Genomic DNA, 20,072 nt, shown 5'->3' on the forward strand with positions numbered 1-20,072 from the left:
CCGGACAGGCCGGAACCACCAACCGGACACGCCGGAACCACCTCCCGAGCATGCCGGAGCCACCTGCTCGACTCGCCGGAACCACCTGCCAGACATGCCAAAATCACCTGCCGGCTACTCCAGAACCACTTGGCGGACTACTCCGGAATCACCTGCAGGGCGTGTCAGAACCACATCGAAGACGTGCCAGCACCATGTGCCAGACACGCAGGAACCACCTGCCAGACAGACCGGAACCCCCTGCGGGACCTGCCTGAACCACCTGCTGAGCACACCGGAGCTACCTGCGGGCTATGCCACAACTACTAGGAGGACTCTCCAGGATCAGCTGCCAGGCATGCTGGAACCACCTCTCAGATGAGGCAGGCCCATGTGCCAGACACGCCGGAACCATGTGCCGAGCATGCCGGAACCACCGTATCCAATACCCATAACCACCTGCTGGACATGCCTCAACCACCTGCTGAGCATGCAGGAAGCACCTCTCAGACGTGCCAGAACCACGTGGCGGACACTCCGGAATTACCTGCTGGGCATGCAGGAACCACCTCTCAGACGTGCCAGAACCACGTTCCAGAAACGCCGGAACCACCTACCGGACAGGCCGGAACCACCAACCGGACACGCCGGAACCACCTGCCGAGCATGCCGGAGCCACCTGCTCGACTCGCTGGAACCACATGCTGGACATGCCAAAATCACCCGCCAGCTACGCCAGAACCACTTGGAGGACACTCTGGAATCACTTGCTGGGCATGATGGAACCACGTCTCAGACGTGCCACAACCACATGCCGAGCACCCCGGAACCACCTGCTCGATTCACCGGAACAACCTGCCGGACACATCAAAATCACCTGACGGCTACGCCAGAACCGCTTGGTGGAAACTCCGGAATCACCTGTAGGGCATGCCGGAACCACCTCTAAGACGTCCCAGAACCACGTGTTGGACACGCCGGAACCACCTACCAGACAGACCGGAACCACCAGCCGGACCCTCCTGAACCACCTGCCGAGCACGCTGGAACCACCTGCTCGATTCACCGGAACCACATGCCGGAGACGCCAAAATCACCTGCCGGCTACACCAGAATCGCTTGCTGGACACAACCTCTCACACGTGCCAGAAGCACATGCCAGACACACCAGAACGACCTCCTGGACAGACCGGAACCACCTGCCAGACTCGCCGGAACCACCTGCTTGTCTCGCCGGACCCACCTGCTGGACACGCCAAAGTCACGTGCATTCTAAGCGAGAACCACTAGGCAGACTAGCCGGAATCCCGTGCCGGGCAGGCCGGCATGACTTCTCAGACGTGCCAGAACCAAATGCCGGAGACGCCTGAACCACCTCGCAGACAGACCGGAACCACCTGCCAGAAACGCCGGAACCACGTGTTCAACTCGCCGGACCCACCTGCCGGACATGCCAAAATCACCTGCCGGCTATGCCAGAATGACTTGTCGGATACTCCGGAATCACCTTCCGGGCATGCCGGAACCACCTCTCAGACGTGCCAGGAGCACATGTCGGAGACACCGGAACAACCTGCTCGACTCACCGTAACCACCTTCCAGACACGCCAAAATCACCTGCCGGGTATGCCAGAACCACGTGGCGGGCAGTCCGGGGTCACCTACCGGGCATGCCGGAAAAACCTCTCAGACGTACCAGAACCATGTGCCGGACACGCCAGAACCACCTGTCGAGTATGCCGGAACCACCTGATCCACTCCCCAGAACCACCTGCCGGACACGCCAAAATCACCTGCCGGCTATGCCAGAAGCACGGGGCAGACAGTCCGGAATCACCTGCTGGGCATGCCAGAACCACATCCTGGACAGACTGGAAACACCTGCCGGACACGCCTGAACCACCTGCCGGGCATGCCGGAACCACCTCTCAGATGTCCCAGAAGCACATGCCGGAGACGCCAGAAGCACCTGCCGAGCATGCCGGACGTACCTGATCCACTTCCCAGAACCACCTGCCGGAAACGCCAGAATCACCTGCCGGCTACACCAGAACCACGTGACGGAGATGCCGGAATCACCTGCCGATCTCGCCGGAACCACCTGCTCGACATGCCCGAACCACCTGCCGGACCCGCCTGAACCACCTGCCGAGCACGCCGGAAACTCCTGCTTGACTCGCCGGAACCACCTGCCGGGCATGCAAAAATCACCAGCTGGCTACGCCAGAACCAGATGCCGGAGACTCCGGAAGTACCTGCCGAGCCTGCGGGAACCACCTAATCCACTCCCCAGAACCAGCTGGACAAGCCAAAATCACCTACGGCTACGCCAGAACCACTTGCCGGACTCTCTGGAATCACCTGCCGGGCATAACGGACCCACCTCTCAAATGTGCCAGAACCACATGCTGGACACGCCGGGACCACCTCTGGGACAGACCGGAACCACCTGCCGGACAGGCCGGAACCACCTGCTCGACACGCCTGAACCACCACCGGTCACCCAAATTCACCTGTCGGCTATGCCAGAACCATTGGCAGACACTCCGAAGTCACCTGCCGGGCATGCCGGAACCAACTCTCAGACGTGCCAGAACCATATACCGGAGAGGCCGGAAGTGCCTGCCGAGCATGCCGGAACCACCTGATCCACTCCACAGAACCAGTTGCCGGACATGCAAAAGTCACCTGCCGGCTACGCCAGAACCACTTGTCGGACCCTCTGGAATCACCTGCCGGGCATGCCGGAACCACCTCTAAGATGTACCAGAATCAAGTACCGCACACACTGGAACCACCTGCCTGACACGCTGGAACCAACCAACCGTGCACGCCGGAGCCACCTGCTCAACTCGCAGGAACCACCAGCCGAACACTCCAAAATCACCTTCTGGCTATGCCATTACAACCTGCTTGACTCCCCGGAACCACGTGCCAGACACGCCAAAATCACCAGCCGGCTATGTCAGAACGACTTGTCGGACACTCCGGAATCACCTTCTGGGCATGCCGGAACCATATCTCAGTTGTGCCAGAAACACGTGCCAGAGACTCCGGAAGCTCCTGCCGAGCACGCCAGAACCACCTGCTCGACTTGCCAAACCACATGCCGGACACAGCAAAATAACCTGCCCGCTACACCAGAAACACTTGCTGGACACTCCGGAATCACCTGCCAGGCATGCCAGCACGACCTCTCAAACGTGCCAGAAACACATGCCAGACATGCCTGAATCACCTCCCGGACAGACCGGAACCGCCTGACAGACTCGCTGGTCCCACCTGACAGATACTCGAAAATCACCTGCCGGCTACACTAGAACCACTTGGCGGACAAGCCGGAATCACGTGAAGGGCATGCCGGCACAACGTCGCAGATGTGCCAGAACCATGTGCTGGACACCCCAGAACCACCTCCCGGACAGACCGGAAGCACCTGCTGAGCACGCCGGAACCACCTCTCAGACGTGCCAGAAAAACCTGCCAGAGACGCCGGACCAACACCCTGACAAGACCGGAACCACCTGCCGGACCTGCCTGAACCACCAGCCGAGCACACCGGAACAACCTGCTCGACTCGCAGGACCCACCTACCGGACATGCCAAAATCACCTGCCGGCTGCGCCAGAACCAATTGTCGGACACTCCGGAATCACCTGCCGGGCATGCCGGAACCACCTCTCAGACGTGCCAGGAGCACATGTCAGAGACGCCGGAACAACCTGCTCGACTCACCGTAACCACCTTCCAGACACGCCAAAATCACCTGCCAGGTATGCCAGAACCACGTGGCGGGCAGTCCGGGGTCACCTACCGGGCATGCCGGAAAAACCTCTCAGACGTACCAGAACCATGTGCCGGACACGCCAGAACCACCTGTCAAGTATGCCGGAACCACCTGATCCACTCCCCAGAACCACCTGCCGGACACGCCAAAATCACCTGCCGGCTATGCCAGAAGCACGGGGCAGACAGTCCGGAATCACCTGCCGGGCATGCCAGAACCACATCCTGGACAGACTGGAAACACCTGCCGGACACGCCTGAACCACCTGCTGGGCATGCCGGAACCACCTCTCAGATGTCCCAGAAGCACATGCCGGAGACACCGGAAGCACCTGCTGGCTATGCCAGAACCACGTGCCGGAGATGCCAGAATCACCTGCTGATCTCGCTGGAACCACCTGTTCGACATGCCGGAACCACCTGCCAGACCCGCCTGAACCCCCTGCCGAGCACGCCACAAACTCCTGCTTGACTCGCTGGAACCACCTGCCGGACATGCAAAAATCACCAGCTGGCTATGCCACAACCAGATGCCGGAGACTCTGGAAGCACCTGCCGAGCCTGCGGAAACCACCTAATCCACTCCCAAGAACTACCAGCTGGACACGCCAAAATCACCTACGGCTACACCAGCACCACTTGCCAGACTCTCTGGAATCACTGCCGGGCATAACAGACCCACCTCTCAAATGTGCCAGAACTACGTGCTGGAGACGCTGGAAGCACCTGCCGATCTCGCCGGAACCACCTGCTCGACAAGCCGGAACCACCTGCCAGACACGCCAAAATCACCTATGGCTACACCAGAACCACTTCCTGGACAATCCGGAATTACCTGCAGGGCATGCTGGACCGACCTCTCAAACGTGCCAGAACCACGTGCCGGAGACGCCGGCAGCACCTGCCGAGCATGCCGGAACCACCTGCTAGAGTCCCCGGAACCAACTGCCGGAGACGGGAAAATCACCTGCCGGCTACACCAGAACCACTTGCTGGACACTCCGGAATCACCTGCCGGGCATGCCAGCACAACCACTCAGACGTGTCTGAAGCACCCTGCGGACACGCCGGAACCACCTCCCCAACAGAATGGAACCACCTGCTTGACTCACCGAACCCACATGCCGGACATGCCAAAATCACCTGCCAGGTGCACCAGAACCACTTGGCAGACAAGGCAGAATCACGTGAAGGGCATGCCGGCAAAACCTCTCAGACATGCCAGAACCACGTGCTGGACACCCCGGGACCACCTCTAGGACAGACCGGAACCACCTGCTGAGCACGCCGGAACCACCTGCTCGACTCACCGAAACCACATGCTGGACACGCCAAAATCACCTGCCGCCTACATCAGAACCACTTGCTGGACACAACCTCTCACACATGCCAGAAACACGTGCCGGACACACCATACCGACCTCCTGGACAGACCGGAACCACCTGCCAGACTCGCCGCAACCACCTGCTTTCCTCTCCGGACCCAAATGCCGGACATGCCAAAATCACCTGCCGGCTATGCCAGATGCATGGGGCAGACAGTCCAGAATCACCTGCCGGGCATGCCAGAGCCACATCCTGGACAGACTGGGAACACCTGCCAGACACGCCTGCACCACCTGCCGGGCATTCTGGAACCACCTCTCAGATGTCCCAGAAGCACATGCCGGAGCATGCCGGAAGTACCTGATCCACTTCCCAGAACCACCTGCTGGACACACCAAAATCACCTGCCGGCTACACCAGAACAACTTGGCGGACACTCCAGAATCACCTGTCGGGCATGGCAGAACCACCTCTCAGACGTGCCTGAAAAACATGCTGGACACGCCGGAACCACCTCCCGGACAGACTGGAACCACCATCCGGACACGCCTGAACCACCTTACGAGCACGCTGGAAACATCTGCTCGACTTGCTGGAACCACCTGCTGGATATGCCAAAATCACCTGCCAGCTATGCCAGAACCACTTTCGGACACTCTAGAATCACCTGCGGGCATGCAGGAACCACCTCTCAAACGTGCCACAACCACATGCCTGACATGCCGGAACCACCTCCGGAACAGACCAGAAGCACATGCCAAGCATGCCAGAACCACCTGCTAGACTCACTGGAACCATGTGCTGGACACAAGATAATCACCTGCCGGCTATGCCAGAACCAGTTGTCGGACACTCTGGAACCACCTGTCGGGCATGCCGCAACCACCTCTCAGACACGCCAGAACCACGTGCAGAATACGCCGGAACCACCTACCGTACCACATGCCAGAAACGTCTGAACCACCTGCCGAGTATGCCAGAACCACCTTCACCACTTGCTGGAAAAACCAGCCTCACACGCCAAAATCACCTGCCAGCTACACCAGAACCACTAGCAGGACACCGTGGAATCACCCGCCGGGCATACCGGAACCACCTCTCAGACGTGCTAGAAGCATGTGGCAGAGAAGCCTGAAGCACATGCCGAGCATGCCAGAACCACCTCCCGGACAGAAAGGAACCACCTGACGGACGTGATCGAACCACCTGTCGATCACGCCGGAGCCACCTGCTCGACTCGCTGGAACCACCTGCCAGACAGGTCAAAATCACCTGCCAGCTATGCCAGAACCAGGTGGCGGACAGTCCGGAATCACCTACAGGGCATGCCAGAACCACCTCTCAGATGTACCAGAACAATGTGCTGAACACGCCGAACCCACCTAGAGGACAGCCCGGAACCATATGTCGAGCATGCCGGAACCACCTGCTGGACATGCCAAGATCACCCACAGGCACGCCAGAACCACTGGGCAGACATTACGGAATCACCTGCCAGGCATGCCAGAACCTCCTCTCAGACGTGCCACAACCACATGCCAGAGACGCTGGAAGCACATGCTGAGCATGCTGGAACCACTTCCATGACAGACCGTAACCCCCTCAGGACATGCCGGAACCACCTGCTCGACTTGCTGGAACCACCACCAGACACGCAATATCACCTGCCGAGCATGCCGGAAACACCTGCTCGACCTGCAGGACCCACCTGCCGGGCATGCCAGAATCACCTGCCGGTTATGGCAGAACCACTTGCCAGACACTCCGGAATCACCTGCCAGTCATGCCGGAACCACCCCTCAAATGTGCCAGAACCACGTGCCGGAGACGCTGAAAGCATCTGCTGAGCTCGCCGGAAGCACCTGCTCGAAGCGCCGGAACCACATGCCGGACACGCCAAAATCACCTGCCGGCTACGCCTGAACCACTTGGTGGACAATCTGGAATCACCTTACGGGCATGCCAGAACCACCTCTCAGACATGCCGGAACCATGTGCTGGACACGCCAGCACAACCTCCCAGACAGACCGGAACCACTTGCCGGACCTGCCTGAACCACCTTCCGAGTACCCCAGAACCTCGTGCCAGACACGCCAAAATCAATTGCTGGCTATGCCAGAACCACTTGGCGGACACTCCAGAATCACCGCCCGGCCATGCTGGATGCACCTCTCAGATGTACCAGAACCATGTGTCGGAACGCCAAAACCACGTCCTGTACAAACTGGAACCAACTGCCGGACACGCCTGAACCACGTGCCAAGCATGCAGGATCAACCTGCTTGACTCGCCGGAACCACCGCCAGACATGCAAAATCACCTGCTGGCTGTGCCAGAACCACTAGGCAGACACTCTGGAAGCACCTGCCGGGCATGCCGGAACCACCTCTCAGACGTGCCAGAACCATGTGCCGGACACGCCGGAACCACGTCCTGGACAGACTGGAACCACCTGCCAGATACGCCTGAATCACCTGCCGAGCATGCCGGAATCACCTGCTCAACTCACAGGACCCACTTACCGGACATGCCAAAATCACATGCCGGCTGTGCCAGAACCAATTGCCAGACACTCCGGAATCACCTGCCAGGCATGTTGGAACCACCTCTCAGACATGCCAGAAACACATTCGGGAGACGCTGGAAGCACCTGCCGAGCACGCCAGAACCACGTGCTCAAATCCCAGGAGCCACCTGCCGGGCATGCCAAAATCACCTGCGGTCTACTCCAGAACCACTTGGAGGACTCTCCGGGATCACCTGCCGGGCATGCCAGAACCATCTTTCCGACGTGCCAGAACCACGTGGCAGAGAGTTCAGAATCACCAGCCGGGCATACAGGAACCACCTCTCAAACGTACCAGAACCACTTGCCGGACACGCCGGAACCACCTACCGGAAAGACTGGAGCCACCTGATTGACTCGACAGAACCACCTGCCGGACATGCCAAAATCAGCTGCTGGCTATGCCAGAACCACGTGGAGGACAGTCCGGAATCACCTGCCGAGAATGCCGGAACGACATCCTGGACAGACTGGAACCACCTGCCAGACACGCCTGAACCACCTGCCACGCACGCCGGAACCACCAGCTTGACTCGCTGGAAATACTGCTGGACACGCAAAATCACCTGCCGGCTATGCCAGAACCACTAGTCAGACACTCTGGAAGCACCTGCCGGACATCCCAGCACAACCTCTCAAACTTGTCAGAAGCACGTGCCAGACACGCCGGATCCACCTCCTGGAAAGACCAGACCCACCTGTCAGACTCACCGGAACCACCTGCTTGACTCGCTGGACCCACCTGCTGGACACAAAATCACCTGCCGGCTACGCCAGAATCACTTGGAGGACTCTCTGGGATCACCTGCCGGGCATGCCGAAACCACCTCTCAGACGTGCTAGAACCACGTGTGGGACAGTCCCGAATCACCTGCCGGGCATGCCAGAACCACCTCTGAGACGTACCAGAACCACGTGCCGGACACGCTGGAACCACCTCCCGGACAGACCGGAACCACCTGCCGTACCTGTCTGAACCACCTGCCGAGCATGCCGGAACCACCTACTGGACACGCCAAAATCACCTGACGGCTATGCCAGAACCACTTGGAGGAATCTCCGGGAAGACCTGACGGGCATGCCGGAACCACCTCTCAGACGTGCCAGAACCACGTGGCGAACAGTCCAGAATCACCTGCCAGGCATGCCGGAACCACATCTCATATGTGCTAGAAGCGGATACGCAGGAAGCACCTCCTGAGCTCGCCAGAACCTCCTGCTCGACTCACTGGAACCATCTGCCAGACACGCCAAAATCACCCTCCAGCTATGCCACAACCTCCTGGCGGACACTCCGGAACCATGTCCCGGACAGACCAGAACCAGCTGCCGGAGATGCCTGAACCACCAGCCGAGCATGTTGGACTCACCTGCTCAATTCGCCGGAAACACCTGCCGGACTCGCCAAAATCACCTGCTGGCTATGCCAAAACTACTTGGCAGACACTCTGGAATCTCCAGCCAGGCATGCCTGGACCACCTCTCAGAGGTGCCAGAACCACGTGACAGTGATGCCTGAACCACCTGCTCGGTTCACCGGAACCACCTGCTCTACTTGCCGTAACCACCTAGCGGACACGCCAAAATCACCTACCGGGTATGCCACTACCACATGGCAGGCAGTCCGGGGTCACCTGCTGGGCATGCCGGAACCACCTATCAGACGTACCAGAACCATGTGCCGGACACGCCGGAACCACCTGCCGAGTATGCCAGAACCACCTGATCCACTCCCCAGACCCACCTGCCGGACATGCCCAAATCAACTGTCGGCTATGCCAGAAACATGTGGTGGACAGTCCGGAATCACCTGCCGGGCATGCCGGAACCACCTCTCAGACGTGCCAGAAGCACGTGCCGGACACACAGGAACCACCTCCTGGACAGACCGGAACCACCTGCTGGACACAGCAGAACCACCTGCTCGACTCCCAGGAACCCACCTACCGGACATGCCAAAATCACCTCTCAGCTATGCCAGAACCACTTGTTGGACACTCTGAAATCACCTGCCGGGCATGCCGGAACCACCTGTCAGAGGTGTCACAACCACGTGCCGGAGACTCTGGATCACCTGCCGAGCTCACCAGAACCACCTGCCGGACACGCCAAAATCACCTGCCGGCTATGTCAGAACCGCTTGCCGGACATTCTGGAATCACCTGCCGGGCATGCCGGAACCACCATTCAGACGTGCCAGAACCACGTGCCGGAGACGCCGGAAGCACCTGCCGAGCTCGCAGAAACCACCTGCTCAACTCGAAGGAACCACCTGCCAGACACGCCAAAATCAACTGCCGGCTATGGCAGAAGCACTTGATGGACAATCCAGAATCACCTGTCGTGCATGCTGGAAGCACCTCTCAGACGTGCCAGAAGCACGTGCCGGACACGCCGGAACCACCTCCCGGACAGACCAGAACCACCTGCCAGACTCGTCGGAAACAACTGCTGGACTCACCGGACCCAACTGCCGGACATGCCAAAATCACCTGCCGGCTACGCCAGAACCACTTGGTGTACAAGCTGGAATAACGTTCGGGGTCTGCCGGCACAACCTCTCAGATGTGCCAAAAGCATGTGCCGGACACGCCGGAACCACCTCCAGGACAGACCGGAACCACCTGCCGGACACGCTGGAACCACCTGCCGAGCACGCCGGAAGAACCTGCTCGACTCACCGAACCACCTGCCGGACGGACCAGAACCACCCGCCAGACATGCCGGAACCACCTGCTCAACTCGCTGGACACAGCTGCCGGACACACCAAAGTCACCTGCTGGCTACAGCAGAATCACTTGCAGGACACTCCGGAATCACCCTCAGGGCATGCCGGCACAACCTCTCAGACGTGCCTGAAGCACGTGGCGGACATGCCGGAACCACCTCCCGGACAGACTGGAACCACCTGCTGGACCCCCCTGAACCACCTGCCGAGCATGCCGGAACCACCTGCTCGGCTCGCCGGAACCGCCTGCAGGACATGCCAAAATCGCCAGCCTGCTATGCCAGAACCACATGTTGGAGACTCCGGAAGCATTTGCCGACCATGCCGGAACCACATAATCCACTCACCAGAAGTACCTGCCAGACATGCCAAAATCACCTATGGCTATGCCAGAACCACTTGCTGGACACTGTGGGATCACCCGCTGGGCATGCCGGAACCACCTCTCAGACGTGCTAGAAGCACAGGCCGGAGACGCCGGAAGCACCTTCCCAGCACACCGGAACCACCTCACGGGCAGAGTGGAACCACCTGCCGGACACGCCTGAACCACCTGCCGAGCATGCTGGAACCACCTGCTTGACTTGCAGGACACACCTACCAGACACGCCAAAATCACCTGCCGGCTGCTCGAGAACCACTTTCCGGACACTCTGGTATCACCTGATGGGCATGCCGTAACCAAATCTCAGACATGCCAGAACCACGTGCCGGAGACGCTGGAAGCAACTGCCGAGCTTGCCGGAACCACCTGCTCGACTTGCCGGAACCAGCTGCCGGACACGCCAAAATCACCTCTCTGGTAAGCCAGAACCACTTGGTGGACAATCCGGAATCACCTGCCGGGCATGCCAGAACCACCGCTCAGACGTGCCAGAAACATGTGCTAGATACTCCGGAAGCACCTGCCAAGTAGGCCTGAACCATCTGATTGACTCGCCGGAACCACCTGTCAGACACGCCAAAATCACCTGACGGCTACGCCAGAACCACTCGGCGGACTCTCTGGAATCACTTGCCAGGCATGCCGGAACCACCTCTCAGACGTGCAGGAACCACGTGCCAGACACGCCGGAGCCACCTCCCAGACAGCCCGGAACCACCTGCCAGACCTGCCAGAACCACCTGCTGAGCACGCCAGAACCACCTGCTCAACTCGCAGGACCCACCTACCGGACACGCCAAAATCACCAGCAGGCTGCACCAGAACCACTTGTCAGACACTCCAGAATCACCTGCTGGGCATGCCAGAACCACATCTCAGATGTGCCAGAACCACGTGCTGGAGATGCTGGAAGCACCTGCCAAGCTCGCCGGAACCACCTGCTCGACTCACCGGAACCATCTGCTGGACACGCATAATCACCCTCCAGCTATACCACAGCCTCCTGGCGGACACTCCGGAACCACATCCCGGACAGACCAGAACGAGATGCCGGAGACGCCTGAACCACCTGCCAAGCACGTTGGAATCACCTGCTCGACTCGCCAGAAACACCTGCTGGACATGCCAAAATCACCTGCCGGCTATGCCAAAACTACTTGTCGGACACTCCGGAATCACCTGCCGGGCATGCCTGAACCACCTCTCAGACGTGCCAGAACCACGTGCCAGAGCCGGCGGAAGCACCTGCCGAGCTCGCTGGAACTACCTGCTCGACTCGCCGGAAACACCTGCCAGACATGCCAAAATCACCTGCGGCTACGCCACAACCACTTGCACATACACTCTGGAATCTCCTGTTGGGCATGCCGGCACCACCTCTTAAACGTGCCAGAAACATGTGCCAGAGACGCTGGAACCACCTGTTCGACACGCCGGAACGACCGCCGGACATGCAAAATCACCTGCTGGCGATGCCACAACCACTAGGCGGACACTCCAGAATCACCTGCCAGGCACGGGCATGCCAGAACCACGTCTCACACATGCCAGAACCAGGTGCCAAAGATACTGGATGCACACGCCGAGCACCCCGGAAGCATCTGCTTGACTCGCTGGAACCAACTGCCGGACACGCCAAAATCACCTCCCGGCTACACCACAACCACGTGCTAGACAGTCCAGAATTACCTGCAGGGCATGCCAGAACTACCTCTCAAACGTAACAGGAACACGTGCCGGAAACCCCGGCACCACCTCCCACACAGACAGGAACCACCTGCCGAGCATGCCGGAACCACCAGCTCGACTCGCTGGGACCACCTGCCAGACACACCAAAATCACCTGCTGGCGACGCCAGAACAACTTGGCACACAATCCCGAATCACCTGCCGGGCATGCCGGAACCACCTCTCAGACTTGCCAGAAACACGTGCTGCACACACCGGAACCACCTCCTGGAAAGACCAGAACCAGCTGCCGGACACACCTGAACCACCTACCGGCTAGGCCAGAATCACTTGGCAGACACTCCGGAATCACCTGCCGGGCATGCCGGATCCACATCTCAGACGTGCCAGAACAATGTGCTGGACACACCAGAACCACCTGTTCCACTTGCCGTCACGAGCTACAGGACACGCCTGACCCACCTGCTCAACTCGCCAGAACCACCCTCCGGAGACGCCAAAATTACCTGCCGGATCTGCCAGAACCACTTGGCAGACACTCCGGAATCACCTACCGGGCATGCCGGAACCACCTCTAGGACATGCCAAAACGACGTGCTGGGCACGCTGGAAGCACCTCCAGGACAGAGCAGAACCACTTCCCGGACACGCCTGAACCATGTGCCAAGCACGCCAGAACCACCTGCTCGAGTCGGGGAACCACCTGCCGGACACATCAAAATCACCTGCCGGCTACTCCCGAACCACTTGGGTGACACTTCGGAATCACCTGCCTGGCATGTTGGAACCACCTCTCAAACGTACCAGAACCATGTCCCGGACACGCTGGAACCACCTCACGGACAGACCAGAACCACGTGCCGGACATGCCTGAAGCACCAGCTGAACACGCCAGAACCACCTGCTCAACTCGCTGGAATCTCCTGCTGGACACACCGATAGCACCTGCCTGCTACACCAGAACCACTTGGCAGACACTCCGGAATCACCTGCTGGGCATGCCGGAACCACATCTCAGACGTGCCAGAATCACATGTCGGAGATGCTGGAACCACCTCCTGGACAGACCGGAACAACCTGCTGGACACACCTGAACCACCTGCCAAGCACGCAGGAGCCACCTGCTCGACTCGCTGGAACCACCTGCCGGGCACGGCAAAATCAACTGCCGGCTATGCCAGAACCAACTGGCAGACAGTCCAGAATCAGCTACCAGGCATGCAGAAACCACCTCTCAGACGTACCAGAAGCACGTGCCGGACATGCTGGAACCACGTCCTGGACAGACTGGAACCACCTGCTGGCCACGCCTGAACCACCTGCCGAGCATGCCGGAACCACCTGCTCCACTCGCAGGACCCACCTGCCGGACATGCCAAAATCACCAGCCGGCTACGCCAGAACCACTTGCCGGACACTCTGGAATCACCTGCCGGGCATGCCAGAACCACCTCTCAGACATGCCAGAACCACGTTTCGGACACGCCTGAACCACCTGCCAAGCATGCCGGAAGCACCTGCTCGACTCACAGGAACCACCTGCTGGACACGTCAAAATCAACTGCTGGCTATGCCAGAACCACATGGCTGACAGTCTGGAATCACCTGCCAGGCATTCTGGAGCCACCTCTCAGACATGCCAGAACCACATGCCAGACACACCGGAACCACCTCCCGGACAGACCAGAACCACCTACCTGACCCGCCTGAACCACCTGCCGAGCATGCTGGAACCACCTGCTGAACTCACCGGAACCACCTGTCGGACACGCCAAAATCAAATTCCGGCTATGCCAGAATCATGTGGCAGACAGTCTGGAATCACCTGTCGGGCATGCCGAAACCACCTCTCAGACGTGGCGGAACCACATGCAGGAGACGCCGGAAGCACCTGCCGAGCATGTCGGAACCACCTGATCTGTTCCCCAGAAGCACCTGCAGGACACGCCAAAATCACCTGTCGGCTACGCCAGAACCACTTGTAGGACTCTCCGGGATCACCAGCCAGGCATGCCAGAACCACCACTCAGACGTGCCAGCACCAAGTGCGGGACACGCCGAAACAACCTACAGGACACACAAGAACCACCTGCCCGAAATGCCTGAACCACCTGCCGAGGACGCCAGAACCAACTGCTCGACTCGCAGGAACCACCTGTTGGAAACGCCAAAATCAGTTGCTGGCTACGCCACAATAACTTGGGGGACTCCCAGGAATCACATGCCGGGCACGCCAGAACCACCTCTCATATGTGCCGGAACCATGTTCTGGACACTCCGGAACCACCTCCAGGACAGACCGGAACCACCTGCCGGACCAGCCTGAACCAGCTGCCGAGAACGCCAGAAACACCTGCTCAACTCGCCAGAACCACCTGCCGGAAACCCCGAAATCACCTGCCGGCTATGCCAGAACCACTTGGTGGACTCTCCGGAATCACATGCTGGGCATGCCGGTACCACATCTGAGACGTGCCAGAACCATGTTCTGGAGACTCTGGAACCAACTACCGGACAGACCGAAACCACCTGCCAGACACGCCTGAACCACTTGCCAGCTATGCGAGACCACTTCCTGGACACTCCGGAATCACCTTCTGGGCATGCCGGAACGACCTCTGAGACATGCCAGAACCACGTGCCGGACATGCCGGAACCACCTACTGGACAGAACAGAACCACCTGCTGAGCACGCTGGAGCCACCAGCTAGACTCTCCGGAACCACCTGCCAGACACGCCAAAATCAGCTGCTGGCTATGCCAGAACCACTTGGCAGACACTCCGGAACCACCTCCTTGAGAGACCGGAACCACGTGCTGGACCCGCCTGAACCACCTGCTGAGCACACCGGAGCCACCTGCTCGATTTGCCAGAACAACCTCCCGGACACGCTAAAATCACCTGCCGGCTATGCCAAACTACGTGCCAGACACCCCGGAACCACCTACCAGACCGACCGGAACCACCTGCCAGACACGCCGGAACCTCTGGCCGAGCACGCCAAGCCAGCTGCTCGCCTCGCCGGAACCACCTGCCGGACAAGCCAAATCAACTGCCAGCTATGCCAGAACCACGTGGCGGACAGTCCGGAATCACCTGCCAGGCATGCCGGAACCTCCTCTCAGATGTACCAGAACCATATGCCGGAGACGCCAGAAGCAGCTCCTGGACAGAGCGGAAGCACCTGATGGACACACCGAACCACGTGCTCGACTCGCCAGAACCACCTGCCTGACACGCAAAATCACCTACCAGCTACACCAAAACCACTTGATGGACACTCCGGAATCACCTGCCGGGTATGCCAGAACCACCTCTCAGACGTACCAGAACGACGTGCTGGACACGCTGGAACCACATCCTGGACTGACTGGAACCACCATGCAGACATGCCTGAAACACTGCCGAGCACACCGGAACCACCTGCTCGAATCGCAGGACCCATCTGCCAGACACGCAAAAATCACCTGCTGGCTACACCAGAACCATTTGCTGGACACTCCGGAATCACCTGGCGGGCATGCCAGCACAACCTCTCAGATGTGCCAGAAGCAAATGCCAGACATGCCGGAACCACCTCCCAGACAGACCGGAACCACCTGCCAGACTCGCCAGAACCATGTGCTTTACCCACTGGACCCACCCACCGGACATGCCAAAATCACCCAAAGGCTTCGCCAGAACCAATTGGTGGACAAGCCGGAATCACGTGCTGGACACGCCAGAACCACCTCGCAGACAGACCGGAAACACGTGGCGGGCATGCCAAAATCACCTGCCGGCTATGCCAGAACCACTTGGCAGACATTCCGGAACCACCTCCTTGAGAGACCGGAACCACCTCCTGGATACGCCTGAACCACCTGCCGAGCAGGCCGAAACCACCTGCTCAACTTGCTGGAACCACCTCCCGCACACACCAAAATCACATGCCGGCTATGCCAAGCTATTTGGCTGACACACCGGAATCTCCTGAAGGGCATGCCTTAACCACCTCTCAGACGTGCCACAACCATGTGCCGGAGACTCTGGAAGCACCTGCTGAGCATGCCGGAACCACCTGATCCACTCGGGAGAACCACTTGCCGGACATGCCAAAATCACCTGCAGGCTACACCAGAACCAATTGGCGGACACTCCGGAATCACCTGCCTGGCATGTCGGAACCACCTCTCAGACGTGCCAGAAACACGTGCCGGACACGCCGGGACCACCAACCTAGCACGCCGGAACCATGTCCCAGACAGATTGGAACCACCTGCCGGACACGCATGAGCCACCTGCTGAGCACGCCAGAACCACATGATCCACTAGGGAGAACCACCTGCCGGACACGCCAAAATCACCTGCAGGGTACACCAGAACCACTTGGCGGACAAGCCTGAATCACGTGCGGGGATGCCGGTACAACATCTCAGATGCACCAGGACCATGTGCCTGACATGCCGGAACCACATCCTGGACAGACGAAACCACCTGCCGGACCCGCCTGAACCACCTGCTGGCTACGCCAGAACCACGTGCCGGAGACGCCGGAAGCACCTGCCGAGCATGCCGGAACCACCTCTCAGACGTGCCAGAAAGATGTGCGGGATGCTTGACATGCTGGAACCACCTGCTGGACACGCCAAAATCACCTGCCGGTTACGCCAGAACCACTTGGAGGACTCTCCAGAATCACCTGTCGGGCATGCCAGCACAACCTCTCAGACGTGCCAGAACCACATGGCGGACAGTCTGGAATCACCTGCCGGGCATGCCAGAAACACGTCTCACACGTACCAGAACCACGTGCCGGACACGCAGGAACCACGTCCTGGACAGACTGGAACCATCTGCCGGACACAACTGAACCACCTGCCGAGCACGCTGGAACCACCTGCTTGACTTGCAGGACCCACCTACTGGATACGCCAATATCACCTGCCTGCTGCGCCAGAACCACTTGTCGGACAGTATGGAATCACCTGCCGGGCATGCCGGAACCACCTCTCAGACGTGCCAGAAAGATGTGCGGGATGCGCCGAAAACACCTACAGGACAGACTGGAACCATCTGCACGAAACGCCTGAACCACCTGCCGAGCACTCCAGAACCACCTGCTTGACTCACCAGAACCACTTGTCGGACACTCCAGAATCACGTGCAGGGCATGCCGGAACCACCTCTCAGACGTGCCAGAAGCACATGCCGGAGACGCGGGAAGCACCTTCCAAGCATCCCTGAACCACTTGATCCACTCCTCATAACCACCTGCCAGACACGCCAAAATCACCTGCCGGCTACGCCAGAACCACTTGGTGGAAAATCCGGAATCACCTGCTGTGTATGCCGGAACCACCTCTCAGACGTGCCCGAAACACGTGCCGGAGACGCCAGAAGCACCTGCCGAGCATGCCGGCACCACCTGCTCGACTCAGTGTAACCACCTGCCGGACACGGGAAAATCACCTGCCGGCTACACCACAACCACTTGTCGTACACGCCAGAACCACCTACCGGACAGACCAGAACCACCTGCCGGACACGCTGGAACCACCTGCCCAGCACGCCAGAGCCAACTGCTCAACTCACCGGAACCACCTGCCAGACACGCCAAAATCACCTGCCGGCTATGCCAGAACCAGAGGCGGACAGTCCAGAATGGCCTGCTGGGCATGCCGGAACCGCATCCTGGACAGACTGGAAACACCTGCCGGACACGCCTGAACCACCTGCCGGGAATGTCGGAACCACCTCTCACACATGGCAGAAACACGTGCTGGAGATGCCGGAAGCACCTGCCGAGCACGCCAGAACCACCTGCTCAACTTGCTGGAACCACCAGCCTGACACGCCTGGACAATGTGCCGAGCACTCCGGAACCACCTGCTCAACTCGCTGGAACTGCCTGCCGCACACATCAAAATCATCTGCCGGCTCCACCGGAACCATGTTGCAGACAGTGTGGAAAGACATGCCAGGCATGCCAGAACCACCTCTCAGACGTGCCAAAACCACTTTCCAGACACGCCGGAACCACCTGCTGAGCACTCTGGATCCACCTGCCCGACTCGCAGTAACACCTGCCGAACATGCCAAAATCACCTGCTGGCTATGTCAGAACCACTTGGGGGACTCCTTGGAATCACCTGCCGGGCATGCCAGAACCACCTCTCTGATGTGCCAGAAACAGGTGCCGGATACGACAGAACCACCTCCCGGACAGACCCCAACCACCTGCCAGACCAGCCTGAACCACCAGCCGAGCACGCTGGAACCACATGCTCAAATAGCCGGAACCATCTGACGGACACGCCAAAATCACCAGCCGTCTACACCAGAACCACGTGTCGGACACTCCGGAATCACCTGCCGTGCATGCCGGAACCACCTCTCAGACGTGCCAGAACCAAATGCTGGAGACGTTGGAAGCAACTGCCGAGCATGCCGTAACCACCTGATCCACTCCCCAAAACCACCTCCCGGACACGCCAAAATGACCTGCCTGCTACGCCAGAACCAATTGTCAGACACTCCGGAATCACCTTCTGGGCATGCCAGTACCACCTGCAAGACTCGCCGGAACCCTCCTGCCGGACACGGGAAAATCATGTGCTGGCTACACCAGAACCACGTGCCGTACACTCCGGAATCACCTGCTGGGCGTGCCAACACCACCTCATAGACATGCCAGAAGCGCGTGCTAGACACGCCAGAACCACCTCCTGGAAAGACACGAACCACCGGCCTAGCATGCCAGAGCCACCTGCTTGACTCACCGGAACCACCTGCTGGAACTGCCAAAATAGCCTGACGGCTATGCCAGAACCACTTGGCGGAAACTGCAGAATCACTTGCCGAGCATGACGGAACCAAATCTCAGACGTGCCACAACCACATAACAGAGACGCCGGAAGCACATGCCGAGCACGCTGGAACCACCAGCTCGACTCGCCGAAACCACCTGATGGACACGCCAAAATCACCTGCCGGCTACACCAGAAACACTTGGCTGAAACTCCGGAATCACCTGTCGTTCTGGAACCACCTCTCAGACATGCCAGAACCACATGATGGACACCCCGGAACCACCTCCCGGACAGACTGGAACCAGCTGCCGGACCCGCCTGAAAGACCCGACATGCACGCTGGAACCACCTGCTTGACTCGCCGGAATCCCCTGCCAGACAAGGTAAATCACCTGTCGGCTATGACAGAACCACTTGTAGGACACTCTGGAATCATCTGCCGGGCATGCCGGAAGAACCTCTCAGACGTGCCAGAACCACGTGCCGGAAATGCCGGGACCACATCCCGGACTGATGGGAACCACCTGCTGGATATGTCAAAATCACCTGCTGGCTACGCCAGAACCACTGGCGGACACTCAAGAATCACCTGCCAGGCATGCCAGAAGCACCTTTCAGACGTACCAGAACCACGTGCCGCACATGCAGGAACCACCTCCTGGTCAGAACGGAACCACATGCTGGACACGCCTGAACCACCTGCGGAGCACAGCGGAACCTCCTGCTCGACTCGCCAGAACCACCTTCCTGACCCGCCAAAATCACCTGCCAGCTACACCACAACACCTTGGCGGACACTCCAGATTCACCTGCCGGGCA

The sequence above is a fragment of the Equus przewalskii genome, unplaced genomic scaffold, assembly GCF_037783145.1.
Source record: "Equus przewalskii isolate Varuska unplaced genomic scaffold, EquPr2 contig_R1837, whole genome shotgun sequence".
Lineage (NCBI taxonomy): Eukaryota > Metazoa > Chordata > Mammalia > Perissodactyla > Equidae > Equus > Equus przewalskii.